Below are 21,697 nucleotides of genomic sequence, written 5' to 3'. Positions count from 1 at the left end.
CAAATCCTGACTCAAATATTTGTGCTCTGTCCCCTGCCCTGAAATTACTGGCATTTGAGCCACCGCCAGCAATTAGAGGTAGTTAGCAGTCCCCTGGCCAGTGTGAGTATATGAAGCCAGTACCTCACACAGGTTTTCAGTTCTGCTGTGCTGTAGGAACAGAGCTGTTGGCTGCAAAGAAGCTGAATGTGAATCTTGGTGCCTGATGGTGTCTGATGTGCTGGCTTGCTGCTGCCAAAAGAGACAATCACACTTCTCTCACTCTCTTCCCCTATTGTACTTATTCCTGCTCACAGCCGCACTGTCCCACTCCACATAGTTCCATTAAAGACACGCTGTTTCATTATTGTCGTCATCAGAACTTCCAGAGAGACTGGAAGAAACTGCTCATTTTATTTTGCCCTGTTCTGGTTTCCTCTTCAAATAATGAATTAAATCAGCTTACACCAAAGCCAAGTGAGCACTAGGACTTCTATAAGAGGAACAGCAGATGCTTGGGATCAGGAGGAGATGTGGGTAAGGAATGCACTAGGACTCCTGCGACAGCAAGCTGTTAGATCAGTTTATCTGGTGTGTCTCTGGTGAAAAAAAGTGTATAAAAGGAATGCAAAAAAATGTAAAAGTTGACAGTGTCTACCTGATTCCCATGGGAAGAGCTCCCCAGTTCAGAAATGGAACTGAAACATATTTCACTATCCCCTGCTGCAAGGATACATTGGGTATAATGATTTGCAAGAATAATCTGCAGCCTTGGAAGAGAGTGAGTGGGAGCAATATTTCATCTCATGTCCCAAGTGAGCTGTTTACTACTGCTTTGCAGAAAGTTCTGACAATACAGTGTTGCTTACAGAAACAGCTGGGTCATCTTTGGTCACTCTCCACTAAAATGGCATGTTCCTGTACATCAGCTTGCTTATGATGGCTCATTTTTTCAGACCTTAATTGGAAGAGTCATTTAACTGTTGAGTTTTGCCTTGTCAACATACACCAATTGAAAAGGTCCTGGTTCCATGCAGTAGTCAGCTGGGTATGTGCTAATTAAACTGCCATCATGATATGGTTTACCGACTGCTTCATGTGAGACTGGCTACTGCACTGCCTAATTCATACACAGTTCAGTGAGAAATACTTAGCTCTGCATCTTACTGTCAATGAGATTTCAGCTTTATCTGCAGGAATTAGGATCCCAGACATATCCAGCATGTAAAAAGTAAAAATGGTGAAATGGATATTGCAGGCAGGCTGGAGACTCTGTGGGTGCTTTCAGGTTCACAGCAGCTAGGGAGGGATCCCCATGAGTTCCCTTTTGGGGGCTGGGTGAAGGGGGGACACAAGATGCAAGGTGGAGGTGCTTGTGCGCTGAGATAGAAGGCTGGGCTTCCCAATGTCCCAGTGTCATGCACTAGGGAACAAGTCAGAGGAGCGGGTGATGCTGGATGAGAAACCACCATGCAGTGAGCAGATGTGCTGGGGATAGTGGAGAAGAGAAAGCTCAGGGGAGACCTTACTCTGAATGAATGGTTGTAGCGAGGTGGGGGTTGGCCACTTTTCCTGGGTAACTACTGATAGAAGAAGAGGTAGTGGCCTTAAGGTGCACCAAGGGTGGTTCATGCTGGATTTTAGAGCAAATTTCTTCTCCAAAAGAGTGGTGAGGCACTGGAACAGGCTGCCTGGGGAAGAGGTAGAGTCACCATCTCTGAAGGTGTTCAAGAAACATGTAGATGTGGTAATTAAGATGATCTTTGGGCTAGATGATCTTTGTAGCCTTTTCCAACCTCAGTTGTTCTATGACTGTGAAATGCCTGCTGCTCCAGAGCTGGTATCCCAGTGGGCCTGTCAGCTCTGCTTGCTGTGGATGCCTCCATGTGGGAAGTATTGGTGCTCTGCTGCAATAGCCAGGGCTGTGGATATTGCAAGGTTGCTAGAGCTGGGGCCAGATGATTGTTTCTCACTCATGCATCATGACCAGTGTATTAGAAATCCTCCTGGGGGTGTTAAAACCTATAAGTCCTAACTCCAGTCATTTCAATCCACTCTTCGGCTGCTACAGCATCCCAAATTTTCAAGTGCTCTGCATCCTAATGCTGTGTGGCAAACTGATACATTTCCATTCCCGAACTTATTAAAAACAGCAGTTGTCATGGTTTACTAGCAAAACTTTAGTGTTCACTCAGAATCATGGCAAAGTGCCCACATAGCCTACGCTCTGCATTCTGTACAGTCTCAGAGTAGTTATCAGTAATTGCATCTCCACCCCCTCCCTATTACATATACTCCATGTAGCATCCAATTCTTCGCATTCATTATTCAGGGCACTTTTTGTTGGAGATTATTGCAGCTAACTTACCAAGAAAAAGGACAGTGGATGGTTTTAAAATACAGTGTTCTGTCTTGCTTATGGTGTCTTTCTGCAAGCATACTTGCCGTGTCCTGACATTGATTGCTACTTCCCCATTTCAGCAGCACTTCCAAAAGGCAGGCTGGTGTCATGAGGTGATATTTATAGCCTGATCCTATTCCCAGGTATGGCTTTGACAGATAATTTTCAACTTTGTATGTACCTGAGCTCTTGTTATGTGACAGGAAAACACTGCAATAAAATGCAATTCAGTTTATATAACAAATCAAGTTATTTTTTTCTCACGGATAGGAACTATATGGGAAACTATACATGACCTCTGATGCTGTCTGTACAAACAAGAACATCTGCTTCTATCAGCTTAGAATATTTATGGCAGGAGACTAACAGAAGCAGTTGGAGACCAGGATCTCATGCTTCACAGTGGTCATCTGAAATCCAAAACAAAAATGACAGACTGATGTTTACCTCTGAGCCAAGATATTCTCTCTCTGCTTTAAAATATTTCCTTTCCTTCACCTAGAACTCATGTGAGAAATAGATTAAGGCTACGGCTTTTTTAAACTCTTATTCAGCCTCTGATTGAGAGGATGGTAACTATAATAAATAAAGAACGTGTCTTTTTAAGAGCAGTTCAGAGAAAAAAGGGGAATGTATTTTCTTTTGGGGAAATTTTCCAAAATTTGCATTTCAGTCCCAGAGTTGTCGCAACACTAATGCTGTGAATGTAAAGTGGAATTATGGATTGAGATATTTGCCATCCGATACTGATGTTTTCCTTAATCCTCCGCTGTTAAAGATTACTTAACATTACAATCCATAGCACCTCTGCGCCTGCTGAAGTCAAAGACAGCTCTGAGCTGCACAAGCAGTGATATAAGAACTGCAACTGCCTCATGATTTAGCTTCTGTATTAAAATTGCAACTGTACAGAGATCTAGCAGAAGACCCACATACATGTCCCTGACATTTAGGGATTTGACTGGATAACTCTCATCTCCATCTTGAAACATGTGTCTTAGAGTCAGATGGAAATCTGCACCTCTACAGAATGGATCTGTTAATAAAACCCAATAAACTAAATTGCTGACATGACCCTACAGAAAGTGACTTGAGTATCATTTGCTCTTTCTTGCCTGTTCTCGTTCTAGTCACATACATAGACTGGACAGAGAGTATCTGGAGTAACAGGCATTAAGATTTTGTTAGTGTTTTGACCATAGGGATTGAACCCTATGTATGTTGACTGGAATCAACTTTTTTTCACTAGAAGAGTGGTTAGGCCCTGGAACAGGCTGCCCAGGGAGGTTATGGATGCCCGTCCTTGGAGGTGTTCAAGGCCAGGTTGGACGGGGCCCTGGGCAACCTGATCTAGTAAAGGTGTATGTTTGGTGGCCCTGCCAGGCAGGGGGGTTGGAACTACGTGATCCTTGAGGTCCCTTCCAACCCGGGTCATTTTGTGATTCTGTGATTCTGTGATTCTGTGATTCTGTGAACCTACCAAAGTCAGGTTGTTATTTTGTTAAATATCATTGAATCTCATAAAAACAGACTCTTGCTCACCTCAGAGAGTGAATAGAATGTAAGAAACTCTGCCCTTATGTTAATGAGGACTTTAATGGGGAGTTTGATTGGTAGTTTCTGTAATGTCGGTGGTATTCAAAGTACCACAATTTATTCCCCTAGATAAAAATCTCACAGCTTGGCACAAAACTGATAAAGCAGAAAGCACGTAGGAGAAAAAAAAATTCCTCTGATCTCTTTCCACAGCTGAGAAACTGAGGAACAGAACAATGGCAAAACCTCTGACAGTGACTCGTGAATTCCAAAGCCTCCTGAATCCTCCAAGGATATGGCTTTGGTAAATAACAGATGCTGTGACCGTCCATTTTTGGGAGTTTGGGTACTCAGCTCAGGCCAATAAGCAGACTCTGAAACTTCGTTTCATCTTTATGGTGAGGGTGACAGAGAACTGGAACAGGCTGTCCAGATTGGTTGTGGATCCCCTTCTCCGAAGGCACTCAAGATCTTCCTGGATGCCTTCCCATGCACCATGATGTAGGGAACCTGCTTTAGCAGGGGCTTGTGCTAGGTGATCTCTAGAGGTTGTTTGCAATCCTTGTAATTCTCTGTGTCTGTGATTCTGTGAATCCAAAGCATTCTCAATTTAAACAGGGTAATTTGGAGCACATCTGTAGGAAATCCTGGAGACAGCCATTCAAGGGCTGAGAAGAGCCTAGTACCATCAGTGCTGGGTGATTTATTGCCTGCACGGGAGCTCGGGGGTGCTAAGGTGTGAGATTTCTTATGTCATTCCATGTCTGCACTGCTTCAACCTTTGCTCACAATGAGCGAGTATGGTGTGCAAGAAAGGAAGGTGACAATTATCTTTACCAGCAGCTTCCATGAAATGAAACTTCCTGCAGTGCAGTTTTGGAATTTGATAGCCGAAACCTCTCTAAATCCTGTTTCAGTTGGACACTGATGATCTTGAAGGTCCTTTCCAACCTGAGCAATTCTATGATTCTATAATTAATGCACTTGCATTCTTCTCTAAACTGGTCCTGTGTTGCAATGGCTATGACAGATAAACTGATGTCAGTTTGTACTAAGATGAATCCCTCCTCTTGCTAACACCAGTATGAACACCAGTAAAAAATGGGCCAATGATCCACCTTTTAAATTCTCCTTTACTTAAAATTTTCCTTTATTTTAATTTTCCATCGAACACTGGAAAAAATTCAGATAAATACTAATTTTATTCCTCGGTGTAATTCTGTGGGGAGATAAAGTGACTGGTAAGATGCAAACAATAAGTCTCTGGATTCTCTTTCCTTTCATTGCATTTGCTATTAGCTTTATAACCATGTCTTTACTGTGATGACATTTTATATTAAAGGAAGCTTTTGGATTATAAATTAGATTTAGCTAGTAAAAGCCATGCCATGTCTTTTATTGCATTTTTCATTTGTTGTTATTATTTTATGAGAATTCAGACTGTGTACAAGCTCCCAGCAACTGTGGATCTCTCCCTTACACTCACACGTCCAGTATTGTTAGGAGAGCAAGGCAGGAGATAAATGAATGATCATCTGTGGAAGGTATAGGAAAGTTCATTGGGTTTCAAATCTTATAATTAAATTAAAAGCCCTGGAGAAAACATCAGCCTGGGGCTGCCTTTTATAGTGATTCCAGAACAAAACTGCCATCACGGGAAGCAGGATTACCCTGCTTTTTGCAAATTAGCTCATACCCTTTCTGTTAAAAGTAATCACTGAACTGAATAAATACAAAATAGTTGCAGCTGCCTCTGTGGTGGCTGTTTACCTCTCAACCAGACACAGCTCTGCATTAGAAGTCTTGTTGGAAGCAGTCACCTAGTTTGAGAGCACCTATAAACTAAGTTCATCACTAGTTCTTCCTGAAGCCCATCTGTTTTAGGCTGGCAGGTAACAGTGGATGCTGACCTTCCTCATTCTGATTCTCTTGGTGCAGAAAAAAATGACTATCAAAAAAAGAATGCAAAATAGTGAGAATCACTTCTGTAGATCCTCCAAGTATTAGGGCCCATCAGGCTGATCTTTTATCCTGAGGGACATCACCCCATTGACAAACTGCCTGCTGTGTAAAGGAGCAGAGCTTTGCACTCCATCACACAGTATGTGATCACTTTGAGCTCCTGGTTAAACTCCAGAAAGGTTTTTAATTGCAAGGAAACCTTGCAAAATAGAGCAGAGAAAAATGTGAGAGCTACAGCTGAGAAATTCAGTACAAAACAATACCTTTAATGCACAGTTATCCAGCAGAGTCCAAGGTGTTCAAGGCCATGTTGGATGAGGCCCTGAGCAGACTGACCTGGTGAGTGGCAACCCTACCCACAGCAAGGATGTTGGAAAGGGATGATCTTTGTGGGCCCTTCCAACCCAAGCCTTTATGTGATTCCATGAAAGTTACACATAAATATGTGTCATATATGGTTTCCTAACATATATTTATTAGTTCAGGTACTGACACATAGGAAAAATAGCATGAGCTGGTTGTAAATCTCTGTACCATATAGGGAACCAGGATAAGTGCTCTGCTGTGATTCTTCAGAATAACTATGTTGCCTCTGGGCAACAAAGCAGCTAGGGGAAGATTTGTCCCTGCCAGAGCTGTTCTTCTGAGTCCTCCTCTACATGGGGAAGCTACACACTGAGAACAGGGAGATGATGCCAGGGCAATATGCATGGGGCTGCATGCATTAGTTGTGGTTGTACCTAAAAGGCAGATGTGAGTGTGAAAGAAAGCAACTGAGACTTCTCTAATTTCTAGTTGAATAAGCAAATGCTGCAAAGTGATCTGTACAGCAGAAGCCTCCAAAGCTGATGTGAACACAGACATCTATATAAAAGTTACTTTAAAAGAGAACCTTCATTTTTCTTCCATGTCCTGTTGACGCTATACAGACCATCACTTACTTTTAATAAATGACTCCAAGTATCTTTCTCTTTTTAATCTAATTTTCATGCCAAAATGCCTTCAGGCTATATTATTTATATTTGTGAGTTATTTGTGGTCAACAGCACACAAACAAAAAACAAGACAGTACTGCATGCTTTGTCAAGGTTTGCTGGATCAGGGCTATATTGCCAATATATTAAAGCAATGACCATTATTTCAGTTTATTGGCAGAAGTCATTACTTCGTACACAGTTTAACTCAGAGTTTCTTGTGCCTGAAAATCTAGCAAATTCTATCAAAAAAAGTGAGCACCAAATGTCACTGTCACCTTGCTGAGGTCTATCTTTGTCACTTCTAGACAGTTATTTCTATATGCATTAGAAGTAAATTGTTCAGAGGCTGAAACTGCAGGATATCAGAGGAAAAGATAGAAGGCATCAGTTTACAATGGAGAGTGTATATTCTTTGTCTTTTTCAAGCAATTATAAATGGCAGATGTCATCTTGGCATAAAATATTAGGCTTCCCAGTTGCCAAAGAGAACCTGCTTGTTAGTGCTGCAATAATTCAAGCTGATGGTTTTTCTTAATAATACCCTTTGGAGAATAAGTATGTAGCATAGATGTCAACACCTATTTTCCAAAGCACTGATTTTGCTGTCAACCCAGAAGACAGTCAACCCAGTGCTCAAAGGGTTAAATAGCTGTTTAATGAGCTTATGTTTTCCTTGTGATAACCATTTCATAAATTACTGATTTGTTTTCAGCTCTTCAGAATTAAAAATTTTGAAGGCCACATCAGTTTCTCTTAGACTGTCCAACAGCCCACCACTGCCCATAAAAGAATAGTCATAGTATTATCTATGATCCCTTAAAAATAAAGCTTTTGCAACACTGTTTTAAGGACCTGATGCAGAAAACCTGAATAATGCAGTACATGCATATATATGTATGTAGGTGCTATTTACATACATACAGTTCCTCTCCATGCATTAGAAGCTCTCATTTTAGCCTGCTCAGTTGGGATATTCTGCTTTCACTGGCATCATAACTTTCTGCAGTCAAAAATAGGAGGTCAAACAAAAGCCATTATGTAGGCTTCAGAACTTCTATATACACCGCTCTGGCATGAACAGAATTTAGCTTTTGTTCTTTCTATTTTCCCAGTTTAGGAAGAAGTATTATCTTTTAACATTAAGCCAATGTTAGAAGAAGAGTAACAAAAGCTTCCTGCCTGAAAACTGGTTTCTTTATGCAAAGGACTTGCACGTGGTGAAATGTGGCTATTTCAGTCTCTAAGCATAGGCATTCACATAGCATCAATCTAATGTCATAGACGCTTTTTTCTTCAACATAACCATTTAAAGAACCTCCTTAATATTAACCCTCAGATTCTACAAACTAAAATAAATTCTCATTCATCATAGAGCTCTGCTTCTTTGAACTTCATGCAATTTTTAAAATCCTGTCATATGTATTTGTGCATTGCCATTAAAATTCCAGTCTCACTGATAAAGTAGAAAGTCGTTACATTACCTCTAAAGGCACCAACAGCAGAAGAAAATGTAAGGAAAGTGCAATATTAATTGGAATCAAGTAAGGAAAGCGAATGTACTGTAATTTTGATGAACTTACCTTTGTTTGTTCTGTTCCACAGCAAATATTATTCACAATCTGTTGTTTTGAGCTCTCAAAAATCCTCTTCTACATTGTTATTCCCAAAGCCAGCAGTTCTTGTTTGTTGTTATCATTTTTCCCCCTGGAGAATGTATTTGTAAAGGCTTGTGTACCAAAAAGCAGTCCTGATGATTATATTGTGAATAATTGTTTTAAAACTTGATGGATCAGATTTTGAGGTCCAAACCTGAAAGCACTCAAGCACATATATGATGAAATCATGAAAGGAAACCCATTAAATACTTTTATCCTGTGAAAACGATTGGAAGCACACATTTTTCCCTTGTAAAACAATCCCTACAGTTCTTTGAATTGTTTTGTAGTTTAAATCAACAATACTTTGTGAAGGCTTTCAGAGGAGCCTGTGTATCTTCCTTAATCTAAAGAGGATTTTGCTTTATAGTTGTGATTAGATTTATTCTCTAATTCCTTAATTCTTTAAGGTTCCTGTCCAGCTCAAATGATTCTATGATTCCAGTGTGTGATTCTCTGGTTTAACAAGCATCAAAGAAGACGTTCAAATAATATTAGTGACAAAGAAGTTCAGAAAACACCTGTTCAGAGGTAGAAACCAGGTTAACAAATTATGAAGAACTCTTTTGATTCCCTGGCTCCCAGATCAATGAAATCTAAGTAAAAGATGTCCAAGGGCTTCAGGGACCTTTTGATCCATTTGATGCATGTGTTTTAATGTCAGTGCATTTGCTGGGTATGATTTCTCTTTTTAATAAAATTGTTTGTGAGCATTCTGTAGCCAAGTGAAGTATTTCTTCCTAAGACACAGATAAATAAGACTACTTGCACTTATATAAAAGCTTTAAAGGTTAACTTCACCCTTGAATATTTTGTTTCACCAAGAAATTTAATCTAAATATACCATTCACTTGAAATCTTCTCTTTAATGTTGAAATGTTGTGCCTAAACTGTAAAGTAGATGGTGATAAACTTAAGAATATGATTAAACAAGAAGAGTTTAAGAAGACATGTCCTTAGGGTAGTCTGTGAGATGGATTGTAAAGCTCTGCAAGTGTATGTATGGCAATAAAGGCTCTTATGTAGCAACTCATACTACCCAACCCCTATTTTTAAATTGTGGACATACATATGTTTGTCATGCTACTAGCTCTGTTGCTGAAACAGCTGGTCACAGACTAGTTGGAATCTCAAACACCCAGTCTCCATAGGACAACCTGCTTTGAGCTGGATGACATGAGCTGGGGAGATCCTTTCCAGCCTTAGTGGCTGTGTGATCTGGTGGAAAGAAGTAAAATACCTGCTCAACACATGTAAACCATCTTTGGATATATTTCTAAAGCTAAAATGAAGGTCTCCAGTCTAATTCAAGAAGCCACTCTACATATTGGCAGTGTTTTCTAAACCCATAAGAGCATAATAATTATAAGGAAAAAGCAAGGAATCTTAAGAATCATGTAAAAATTAGCCAAGACCTAGATTTGTCTTGTTCTCACAGAATATTCAGTCCTTTCTGCTTTAAGGGCTCATACTTCCATACTTGCTACAAGCGTTAGTTGACTGATATCTGGCAGTAAGATCTCATTGTAGTCTGATTATTGTTTACCTTTGAGCTATTCTTGCTGGCATTGACTCTATAAAATAAACAGTGGGGAATACTGAATGTTACAAAATTCTACTTGATCTTCACTAATTCTGTAGCTACATAAGCATTTGTTTGGCAAAAAGTACATAGAAAACAACAGATCTCAATATCTCACACCAATTGTAAGCTCACGCAAAAAAAAAAAAAACCAAAAAAAAAAACTTTCCTTAGCATTCCTTCCACGCTGAGATTTGGTCTTCAATTATTTTGAATTATGAGACTTTTTAAATGTTGCAACTGTTTGGTGGTTTTCTTTTTCATACATCTCAATTTCCATATCAACTCCTTTTATTACCTGTGGTCATACATTTAAAGTAGCAATAATTGGCCTTGTCAGTGTCCTCCACTCTTTTCATTCCTATTCTGATTGCTGTTGTTTTGTCATCTTCAGCATCTTGTCATTTGTTCTGAAATACCTTTTAACAGTTTTTCAATGGATAATGTTAATGTATATTTCTTAGGCTGGACACAATCACGGTGAGCTCAAAGGCATTATATTCCAGCTTGTATCCCTGTTTCAGATATAAACACATAACATTTTAATGAGGTAGTCAATAAATGAGGCAAGTGAGAGTGTATTCCATGCAGCTCAGTTTTCTTATAGCGGTGCTTTGCAAGAATATCTTCATGTTCCATGCAGACTTGTTTGGGTCTACTGATGTGGGAAAGCGTTAACTGTGGGGAGTGCCCACACCTTCTTTACTGCAGCCTCCCTTTGGGTGACAGTCTCCCATTTTCAATGCCAAAGTATCCCACCATAACAACATACTTGAATACAAGCTTTTAAGAAAACGAATGATGAAAAAACTACACTTAAGAACAAATAATCATAATGTGTTCATAAACCATTACAAATGAATTAAGGTCGAAATGATATTAAGAGTGTTAGCAGAAATATGCTTCATGTAACCCAACTGTATCAGATGTGTTAGAGGCAGAACAGCTCCACTATCGTTCTGTAGACTTTTCACAGAGATGAATCTGAACTGCTGATTTCATCTATCCTGTAAAAATGTCACTTCAACATTTATGGTTTTTGCTCATCCAAGATGCTGTATCGGAGCTGATGGACAGACTGAAAAGGAAACCAAGGATGTTTGAAAGAAAGCTCTCCCCTGTAAATATGTATTGACTAGTATGGAAATAAAATAAGCCACATTTCATTCCAGTAAGTACTGCTGGTTGGCAGACCAAGCCAACCTTCTCCCACATTGTTTCATGTAATTACTAAAGAGGACTGGAGTAGAAGCAACAGTAATGACAGCAAAAGTCTTGCTGTTATCCAGGGCAGAAGATTAGATGAGACAAGGAGACTTGGCTCAGCCATATGAGGAGGACAATCAGGACAGGCCCCATATGGGGGCTGCAGAGAGCTTCTGCTGGCAAGAGGCAATGCCAGAGACTCCTGGCCACATCCCTGTTACCACTGGGAAGCTCCATATCTGCGGGAGCCCACTGTAGTGCTAAAGGTGTATGGCATCCTCTGGCATGCACAGAGAAAAGGCAATTGAGGTATGACTTAATTCCCTGTATCCTACTTGGCAGCTTTAACTTGGAGCTTCATCAAACAAAAAAGATTTTATCATTCCCAGAACCCAAGGTAGTAGTCCTGCAGCTTTTAGTCTTGTAAGAAATGTCATTGAAGACTATTATTTCTGAGTGGTTCAATTTGTTTTGTCTTTCATATTAATATGAAAACTGCCCTAAAATCCTATATCCTAAGCCTATGCAGTGTATTCTTGGTGGTAAAAAGCTTTCAGGGAATTGCAGCATTTATGTCCACGATTCCATTTTTGATTGAATGTTTTGGTGGGACACTCAAAAAATTAAGAAACTTTTAAAAAACAAACAAACAAACAAAAATTCTAGGGAGATGTAGCCTTGCATCAGACCAGGTGATGGTAAGAGGTAAAACAGGATGTGTTTGAGGGCACAGAAGTCCTTCAGTGCTCCAACACTATTACTGCTATTTTTACAAAGAAAAGAAAAATTAAAAAGGTTATGACATTTTCCTGCACTTCCCCCAAATTGCTCATAAAAAGATAGCCCAGCAGCAAAATTAGACACTATATTAAGACTTTTTTTTTTCTCTAATGAATAGTTATAATAAGAGATTATGAGAATGCAAAAGCATCTTTGCTGTCATGATCCATGTTTGTCTGCAGAACAGCAATGATTTCTGAGAGCATTTCAGGTGTGGTTCAGAACAGATTTTCTGCTTCCACATACAGTGTAAATTCTAGCTTTGGAATGAGCACGTGTGACTGGCTTCAAGGTGAACTACCGACTCATTCATGACTGTCTTTCTTGAATGCCATTTTTACTGTATGTTAAGAGCTGGGAATGTATGTTTATTAATATGGTCAGTACATTCAGTGAGCTGATAAGATAAAGATCATCCTAACATTAGGGCTAATATGCCTGAATAGGCAGAAGACAGCATAGCTTACTGTGGTATAATTTTATTCAGTGTAAAAGGCACTGATCCTTGATGTTGCTGGACAGTGATGAATGAAGTTTGTACAGCTTTCGAGAAGCTCAATGAAGCTTCTTAGAAGGTGTTTATCATTGCGTCATACTGTGATAAAGCAGAAGAGACATGGAGAGAGTGCTTAACACGTCCCCTGGGCACAGAACCAAATACGCCTGCTTTGCTTCTGACAAACTTCTGATCTTTCCCTAAGCATCTCTGGTGGTGGCACCTTCACAGCACTCCTGAGAAATCTGTTCTGATATTTCCATGTGCCCCTTGCTGAAATTTGAAGGCTGTTACATGTTGTCATCTCCACAGTAGTGGTGAAGAACTGACCAAAGCAGTCCCTTTTCATTTGTCTGATGTAAATTGTATCATACAGCCCCTCAGCCTTATCTCAGTCCAAGCAATTATCTAATCCATATTTCTTCAGAGGTCATTGTTTTTAGACACCTGATCATCAGCTTTGATCCCTCCTGGGTTTTCCCCAATTGTGATGGCATCCAGAACTGGATGCTGTAAGAGCACTGACTGACTGGAGTAAATCATGGCCTCTGCAGACTGAGTGTAATGGAAAGATTTTGGAGACACAGCATGAAGGTGCTCCTTTGAAAGCAATCTTAATGTGCTAGGTGTCATTGGCTTTATATGTATTAACATTTGAATCATATGTACAGAAGAATCAGTAGTGAATGGGGAAGGACCACAAAACTGTGAGCAGGTTATGTTCACGTGCTGGAGAAGGCAGAATGGGGAAATGTCTGGCAGGATCAGATTAGTCATACTCTAAGAGTTAAGAAAACTTCCCACTTTTTTTTGGTTGTTTTTTTTTTCAGTAGAGATTATGATGTCAACCAGAATGACTTGCAAAGTCAAAAGCCTCTCCCCCCAAATAAAAACCACCACCACCAACAACAACAAAAACAAAAAAAAAACCAACATGCTGATATATGAAATGGTGAAAAGCTAAATGAAAGATTTGCATGGGTGGATGAAGAAGTATTAGTGAATGCAGATCAAAAGAAAGGAACGGCATGGAAAATTTTATCTCTTGTCTGCATTATCTAAACTAAGCCCTGCTTAGTTGTCTTTCTCTGCATCCCAATTTTCTTCCATCTCACTGTAAATAAATTCTGAATAAATATGTTAGGGAAATAGGAGTCCATGGAAGTTGCTGGAAATCAATGGCTAAGTAAAGGGACCCAAGATAGTGGCCCCTGTGGGAATCCCTCAATACCTGTTCTTGTTATTTCATAGTTTTTCTCTTTAGGATCGAGATGCCCTTCCTCCATTACTTAAAGAGAGTGTGTAAATGGCTTGTTTGAGTCATATGTCAATCTTACAGAAGAGGCCAAGGCGAAGTAAGCTTGGGCTCCCACAAGGGCATGACAGAAGAGCAAAAGCAAAGAGATGCTGGTACAGTGGCCAGTTTGCCTTGTGGTGGGAAAAGGGGGCAAAAAGAGAAAAAATGGATGAGAACAAAAAACAATGAAGAAAAACTGAGACAGAAAAAGAGAGTTGAAAGAAACCCTGTTAGTTCTGGCAAATGGGAAATCATTGCAAGGTTGGTGGGAGAGTGAGTGCAGTTGCGGACTGAAAGAGAAAGCTAATTCACAAAGAAGAAGCCCTTAGAAAGTCAGCATTATATCTCCCCAGGTCTTTGCACCGTTGACCAGGTTTCTTGAACAGCTTCTCCAGCCTCACTGGAGCAGTCAGTCCAGTGGCTCACGTCCAGCCCAAACTTTCTACCTGTTGAGGCTTGTTTACAAACAGCTTCACACAGTATTTACAGTGCTTCTGAATTACATTTAACTGATATTTCTTCCATACTGCTGCATGTTAGTAGCAGCGTTGCCAAGTTCTGTAACAGACTTGCTAGCTAGCATACAGTCAAGCTGTCACCCACACTGGAAAGCCTCCAAACATTTCAGTAAACATGGGGAAGTGTTGGCAGTCCTCTTTTAAAAGAAGCCTTAGAATGATCTCCTGCTTCTCTAAGGAGGCAGCGTACCCAGTATGTGTACAAGTGTATATTATGTATGAAGGGAGTCCAACCAGGGGAACCATCTCACTGAGAATTGCTTAGAATTGGACTTACTTAGAATTGCATTTCTGATTTTAGAAAAGGGATCTTTCCATTCTTCAGTGAAACTTCTGGGAGCTCTTAGCAGAAAACCTTCATATGAGGACTGCAAAGATTAGTATGGAACAAATCAGGGCTAGGATGGATTCAAGCCAATTCTTGAACTATACTCCATACTTATAAGGGCCTCCTTCCCACTTCCTGACTACTTACTAATTCTTTGCTGTTTCTGACATCTGTCAAATGACACTGTGTCAGACCACTGTTGGAACAACCAAAAGCTCCAAGGTACGAAAACAGAAGGAATTTATCTGAGCCAGAGGACCCAGGGCAAGTCATTGCTCACAGATCTGAAGATATAGAACTTTCTAGGGGTGGAAGTATAAGAAAGTTTGAAGTTCTGCTAAACACTCTTAGGGGCCAAAGGGAGAAGCAGAAATCCACAGCACCAAAGAATCAGTAATTGGAGGCTTGTGGTAAATGAGCAGATTTTCAATGTGACAAATGAAATTGCTTTATCTTTCTCAAATTTAAAGACCTTAAATCTTAGAAGGCCAAAACTGCCTCATAGATACCTTAGAAGGCAAAGTCTGAGAAACTCCAGCAGAGACAGGAAGTGCTGGATGCTTTCATAAACTTTCTGATGGACACTGCAGTCCAGGTCCTGGTCTAACATCCACCTTACTCATGTCCATTATTTTCGTGTTAATGGAATTTGTCCCATGACTGAAATGATCAGAATCTGTCTCTGAATACCTTCCTCCTGCACTTCTAATCCTCATCATCAATCATTCTAAAATAAATTACATCCAAACAAATGAAAGGGGCTTCCTGAGTAGAAGATTTTTTTTCTTTTTCCTAGGCTAAGGACAAGTCTGAACCAACAGGAAATGATTAAATTATGTTAAAACGCTACAGAACACTGGCATAATAATTGTGGCATTAAGCTCTGGGAGATTTAAAATATATGTTCTCTGAAAACAGCAGAATCTCTGCATTTTAAAGAAGAAAATGCCCACAGTTATTCAATTCATTTTAGGAGAAGGAAATTGTGTTCAAAATGCAGTCATCCTGAAATTGTTAGCATAATATATTATTACTTCTAACATCTTCTAATGTTCTTCTGGGAGAGAATGGCAAATCTTTCAAAGTAGCAGGCTAATAAGTCATAAACAGAAAGTTTGTTGCAAAATGCAATATGCACAAATCATCAGTCTACTCCTCTTAATGTGTAGCTGGCTCCTCATAGAAGAACCTCATCTGTTCCTCTTGTAATGTCATGTTTATTTACATTAGCCAGTAGAAGTTGGCTATAAATAAATAAAAAATAAATAAATGAAAAGCAACAAACCCACCACAAAACCACAAACCCACCCTGTGTTTATTTAACAAGCTCCCCATCAGAATTTTTAGTTTATTTCAGGGTTCTCAGCTAAGTGTGGGAGGTTAGCTGAAATCCTCTATAAAAGTCCTTTAATTTTACTTGAAGTGCATGAGGAACATTCCTGTGCCTGACAGCATCAGTTACACAGAAGGCAGCAAAAGGCAGGAGGAGGAAGCTGCCCTGCTGGATTGCTCACCTGGGCAAATGAGTACTGTTCAGCTGAGTTGGAAGAGTCATGGCTATTTCAGCTGCCTAGGGATCACATGGTCTATCAAAACATCATAACAAAGTGGCTAAAATAGGTCTGTAAGGGTTGATATCCCTTGGAGGAAATTAATTATTGATGTCTGTTTCAAATGAGATGAGTGCAGAGATTCAGATCGGAGCGTCTTTGGTGACAATACAGTGCAATGTATGAAGGTTGAGCCATGAAAGCTGGGCAGCCTGTTCCAGTGGTCATTTTGTCTGTGAATGATGACCAAACTGGGGTGCATTTTGGGGAGGGAACTTCTGCCCAGTAGAAAGTGAACTCTTTCTCAATGCTTATCAAATTAGATTCTCCCCAGGTGAGCTGTTAGGTGCTCAGCAAGGTCTGAGGTGGAAGCCTTTAATAGGCAGTCCTGTTGACTGTCCCATATGTGCCTTTTTGCTGTTATCATTAATGCTAAGGAAGCACCCTTAGTGAAATCTGAGCTTCCTGGACAAAGTGTGCAGGACAGCTTTTTGCAAAGCAAAAGTAGGACTTAAATGAGAAGGTTTTGCTTTGAAACCTTTGGTATTTGTCTTGGCATGCATTTGTGCAACTGCATCTGAACTTCTGTTTGTCACCTCCTAAGTCCAAAGCAGCATCTCATTTGGGTTTGTATGCAAAATTCAGCAACACCTCAGTGCACGAGGTACAGCATGTTCTGCCTATGCCGCCCCTGAGTGGTGACGCTGCCAGCTGGAGTAGTCATAGAGTTGGCAGGGCTCTTTTGCCCTGATACAACAGTAGGTACGCTTCCAAATCTCATGATTAAATATGGTGGGTGCTCAGAAATAACTCTGGTATTATCCCTAGATGATAACCTTGCAGTTGTTTTGCAGAGCAGCTGGCAGTGTAGTATAGGGAAACAGTGCAAACTCCTTAGGCAAACTCTGGGATGTAAAAGAAGATTTTTTGGCTGTGAAACCTCCTCCTAGCAATGTCAGAAATAAAAGCCTAGATTATTTTTAAAATATCTTTTCTAGAGCTTGGGGAAAAAAAGCCATCTTGCTGGAAAACATCACATTAATCTTCTTTTCAGCTCCTGGCTTGAGTTGTGGCCAGTATTCTTCATTAGTACTTACTTATAGCCAGACAGAAGGTGCCCATCTCCTACTTTATTTGTAGCTGAATAACAAGGCCTTTCTCTCGGCTGCCTACATTATTAACTAGTCTCTGACTGCTGTGAACCTGCCCTCAGCATGAAAAACCCTGCTTTCAAATCTATTTTAAAAGTATACTCTGGAAACAGGCACAGAGAGCAAAACTCTGTCTATTTCATGCTTTTCTGCATGTTCACAAGAGTGTTCGTACACCACAGATATACTCACATAAGTCTATGCCTATGGCTTATCAGCATGAAATGGTACCTCTTCTACTCTTATCACTGGGATACTTGGCACATATGATCCCATTGTTGCTGGTTCTCATCTCATTCAGAAAATAAAGTCTAGTCAAATTGTGGAGCTCTGACACAGGCAAAATTTCATGTTGTTGCTATTACTTATTAATAATAATAAATTAACAATGCATCATTATTTATGTATTGGCTGTTTTTTTGTTTAGAATATGACAATGAATCTGTAAGTTTCTTAAATGCAAAATACGAAAAGCTGTTGTCTCTGCTGAGTTTTACAGTGTGAATTAGCTCCTTCATAAAGAATTTAGGGAAGAAGATGAGACAGGAAACTGTCAGAAGATTGCTCAGCTGAGGAGAACTTGAATAACTTCCTTTAATTATATCTTTGTAGTGAAAACCCCCAAAGCATGCTATTTAGGTGAAGGGTAAAAAATAATCCTATTAAAAGTCTCTTTTTCATACACAGTAGATGTTTGTTTGTTTTGTTTTGTTTTTAAAAAAAAAAGAGAGAGAAAAACTCATATTTTACACAATACTACTTTGAGAAAAATAATGCTTTGCCTTGTAGCTATGTCACAAAGTTAATGCAAGGTTAGAGAACAATTATTGTAATTAAAAAATACTAGTTTTAGGGTCACTTTGATTACCTTACTGTTGTCTCTTTAAGATTTCTGTGTTTGCATTGGGATGTTCCATACCTGCTATCCTCAGAGCAGGCAAATACATAATAGTGAATCATTTATTAGTTTCCTCTCCTCTGTTGAATAGTTTTCGTATGTTCTTCACTTAGGGAAACACTATATTCTTTGATCCCCAGTTCCTCCTGTCTTTCCTGTTTACTGCCATCTGCTTTCCATTGAGCTCCAATAAGACTGAAACCCTTTTTCTGAAATAAACTGGTGGGTAAAAGTTAGAATTTCAGTCTTTGATTCTTGGTAAATACTTCAGGAAAAGGGACCTTGCAGAACTTCATCTGACTGACTGCTTTTTGTGGTGTTCCTGAAGCAGATACCAGTGAGTCTTTGGAAAGAAGGCAATCTGCCTTTAGTTGCTATATTTCCCTATTCAGTATTTTTTTTATTAGCTCAATTTTTTATTAGTTCTTATTTTTTGAACGTGCAGAATGGCTTATCTTACTGTCTTTAAGAAAACATTGTTTTTTAGAGAATAGCTTTCTCGTAAAGCATTTGAGCAATCAGTTGTATGAAGTGAGGACACAATGAGATTTGAACTCTACCTAGACCTCACTGACTTGAAAAGTAACTGGCTCAATGAGGATCAAGAGTGTACACGAGTTTTTGCCTCATTGATACTGTTTGTTTTCTGTTCTCTGGACATCTTAAGATTTCTGGTTGCTTCTCTGTAGACAGAGGTAACCACAAACCAGATATCTTCTTTCTACCATGGCATTAATTGGCATTATGCACTTCTTCATAACCATACACAGATCTCATCAATGTCAAGTACACAATGATAGTTAGAGAACAAGCTTCCTAGTCTTGATGATCTATCCTTCAGATTATTTAAAGAAAAACATATAATTTTAGAAAATAATGTAGTCAGATGTAAAAAACTAACCTCGTTCTCGCTATACCTCTGAGATAGCATTGGTGCAATTAATTGTGTAAACTCACCATTAAAATCTGCTACCACTGTCTTCTGTGCTGGAGTTAACATGACCAGTGATCCTCCTTGTCAAAAGCCAAATTACACTTTTCATTGTTCTTCAGCCAAGAAGCTGAAGGGCAAGGCTGAACAGATTCCCACTTGGTGTCATTGTTTATTTGTCTGACACAAGAAGAGGAACCTCAAAGCTCTGCACTGCCACCCCCATGTGTCATCCCTTTGAGAGGGAAGTAATTTTGCTGAGAAATTAGACCAAACTAAAATTCCCTTTTGTACAATTTAACCCCAAGTTTTTGCCAGGAATGTGACAAGGAAATGGTAAACATCAGCTGATATATATTTTTAATTATTTTTAGGATTTCTTCTAATTTGTGAAGAAAATGGCTATTTACTGATTGTTCTTGCTTTCTTATCCACAGGGGATTCTTCCATTTTTCATTCTTTTCATTCTTTCATGCTCAGTAGCAGCACTAGCTAGTCAAAGTGCAGATTTCAGGGCTGCTACATCCTGATGTAGCCCTCTAAAGCTCATGGTGAACTCTAGCTCTCAAGAGTGCGAATGCATGTGTACCAGCCCAGTCTCTGTTAACATGTGACCTTAGCATGGGCTTGTTAGAATCATAGAATCACTGAGGTTAGAGAAGACCTCCAAGATCGTCCAGTCCAACCATCGACTTGCCACCAATATTTCCCCACTAAACCATGTCCCTCAGTACAACATCTACATGTTTCTTGAACACCTCCAAAGTCAGTGACTCCACCACCTCCCTGGGCAGCCCATTCCAGCACCTACCACACTTTTGGAGAATAAATTTTTCCTAATATTGAGCTTAAAACTCCCCTGGCACAATTTAAGGCCATTCCGTCTAATTCTATTGATAGTTTTGTGGGAAGAGGTCAACCCGCACCTCGTCACAAGCCTCCCTTCAGGTAGTTGCAGAGATCTATAACATCTCCCCTGAGCCTCCTCTTTTCCAGAATAAACAATACAAGTTCCCTCAGATGCTCCTCAATAAGACTTATGCTCCAGATCCCTCACCAGCTTTGATGCCCTTCTCTGGACATGCTCCGGGGCCTTGATGCTTGTCTTGTTGTGAGGGGCCCAAAACTTAACACAATGCTCAAGGTGAATCCTCACCAGTGCTGAGTACAGAGGGAGAAACATCTCCCTGCTCCTGCTAGTTATACTATTCTGATAAAAGCCAGGATGCCACTGGCCATCTTGGCTATCTAGGCAAACTGTTGGGTCATGTTTACCTGATCATCAAGCAAAAAGCCAAGTCCATTTCCTAAACACAGTCTTCCAGCCACACTGCCCCATGTCCATGGTGTTGCCTGGGATTGTTGTGGCCAGGCCATCAATAAAGATATTGAACAAGACAGACCCCAGTGCCAATCCCTGCTGATCACCACTTGTGACTAGTCTCCTCCTGGATTAAACTCCATTCAACGCTTCTCTCTGGGACCACCCACCCAGACAGTTTTTTACCCAGCAAAGAATGTTTCTGTCCAAGCCACAGGCTGCTAGCTTCTCCAGTAGAATAGCGTCAAAGGCTTTGCTGAATTCTAGGTAGACTATATCAACAACCTTTTCCCCATTCACCCAATGAGTCACTCAATCATAGAAGGAGATCTGGTTGGTCAGGCAGGACCTGCCCTTCATGAACCCACATTGGCTGGACCTGATCCCCTTAACTGTTACATTAAGTACGGACTTAAATTCCTCTGAAACTGAGACGCATTCACATGTTGAAATGCTATACTAAAGCAGAGCAGCCTGCTGCACTGGGTCCTGTTTACAGGCTGTTGGAACAGACTGTGCCTGGCTATTGAGCATCACAGAGGAAGATATGCACAGACGTAAATCCATCTGCAAAATTTGGAGGATGATTAAACATTGTCTCCCCATAATGAGCCAGCTTTGTACTTAATGATGATAGCGTTGAAAACAAACCTAACAGACCATTTCATCTGTTAATTTTTTACAGCTCATTGGAATTGATTTTAAGACCCTGTCATGTCTTAAAAAAAGGATGTCCAAAATGCAAATTTACAGCTAAAAAGTATGAGAGAATGACTGAAGCAAAGAAGATATTGGTAAAGTTTTCTATGGTTCTATAGGTGATATGGTTTAGTGGTTTTCTGTAGGTATGGTAAAGGGAGGATGGTTGGACTAGATGATCTTGTATATCCTTTCCAACCTTGTGATTCTATGATTCTATGAAAAAAGTTTTGGGAGGATATGGGTTCTATAGCAGGATTCAAAGAGGAAAGTTAGCATATGGCACCTGAAATTTATTTTATGTTATGGATTTCTCAAAAGCACAAGTTTACTCTTTGCAAAAGAAAGCTGGCTGATGTTTCTTCTGAACTTTAAGGTTTTTGTTATTACTCTTAATTATGCTTTTTCACTGATGCCCCAGTGAAAGTCA

At 39.9% G+C, this 21,697-nt stretch overlaps 1 protein-coding gene across 1 annotated transcript in view; it reads left to right on the top strand.

The window, feature by feature from the left end:
* The window catches only part of KCNB2 (potassium voltage-gated channel subfamily B member 2), a 193,498-nt gene that overhangs the window by 69,401 nt on the left and 102,400 nt on the right, over positions 1 to 21,697 (top strand). The gene's annotated exons all lie outside the window — the stretch shown is intronic.

The sequence above is a fragment of the Coturnix japonica genome, chromosome 2 (assembly GCF_054131305.1).
Source record: "Coturnix japonica strain WE chromosome 2, WE-NBRP24, whole genome shotgun sequence".
NCBI lineage: Eukaryota > Metazoa > Chordata > Aves > Galliformes > Phasianidae > Coturnix > Coturnix japonica.
Note: the sequence above shows the minus strand (reverse complement) of the source record. Positions and strands in the feature narration are given on the sequence as shown.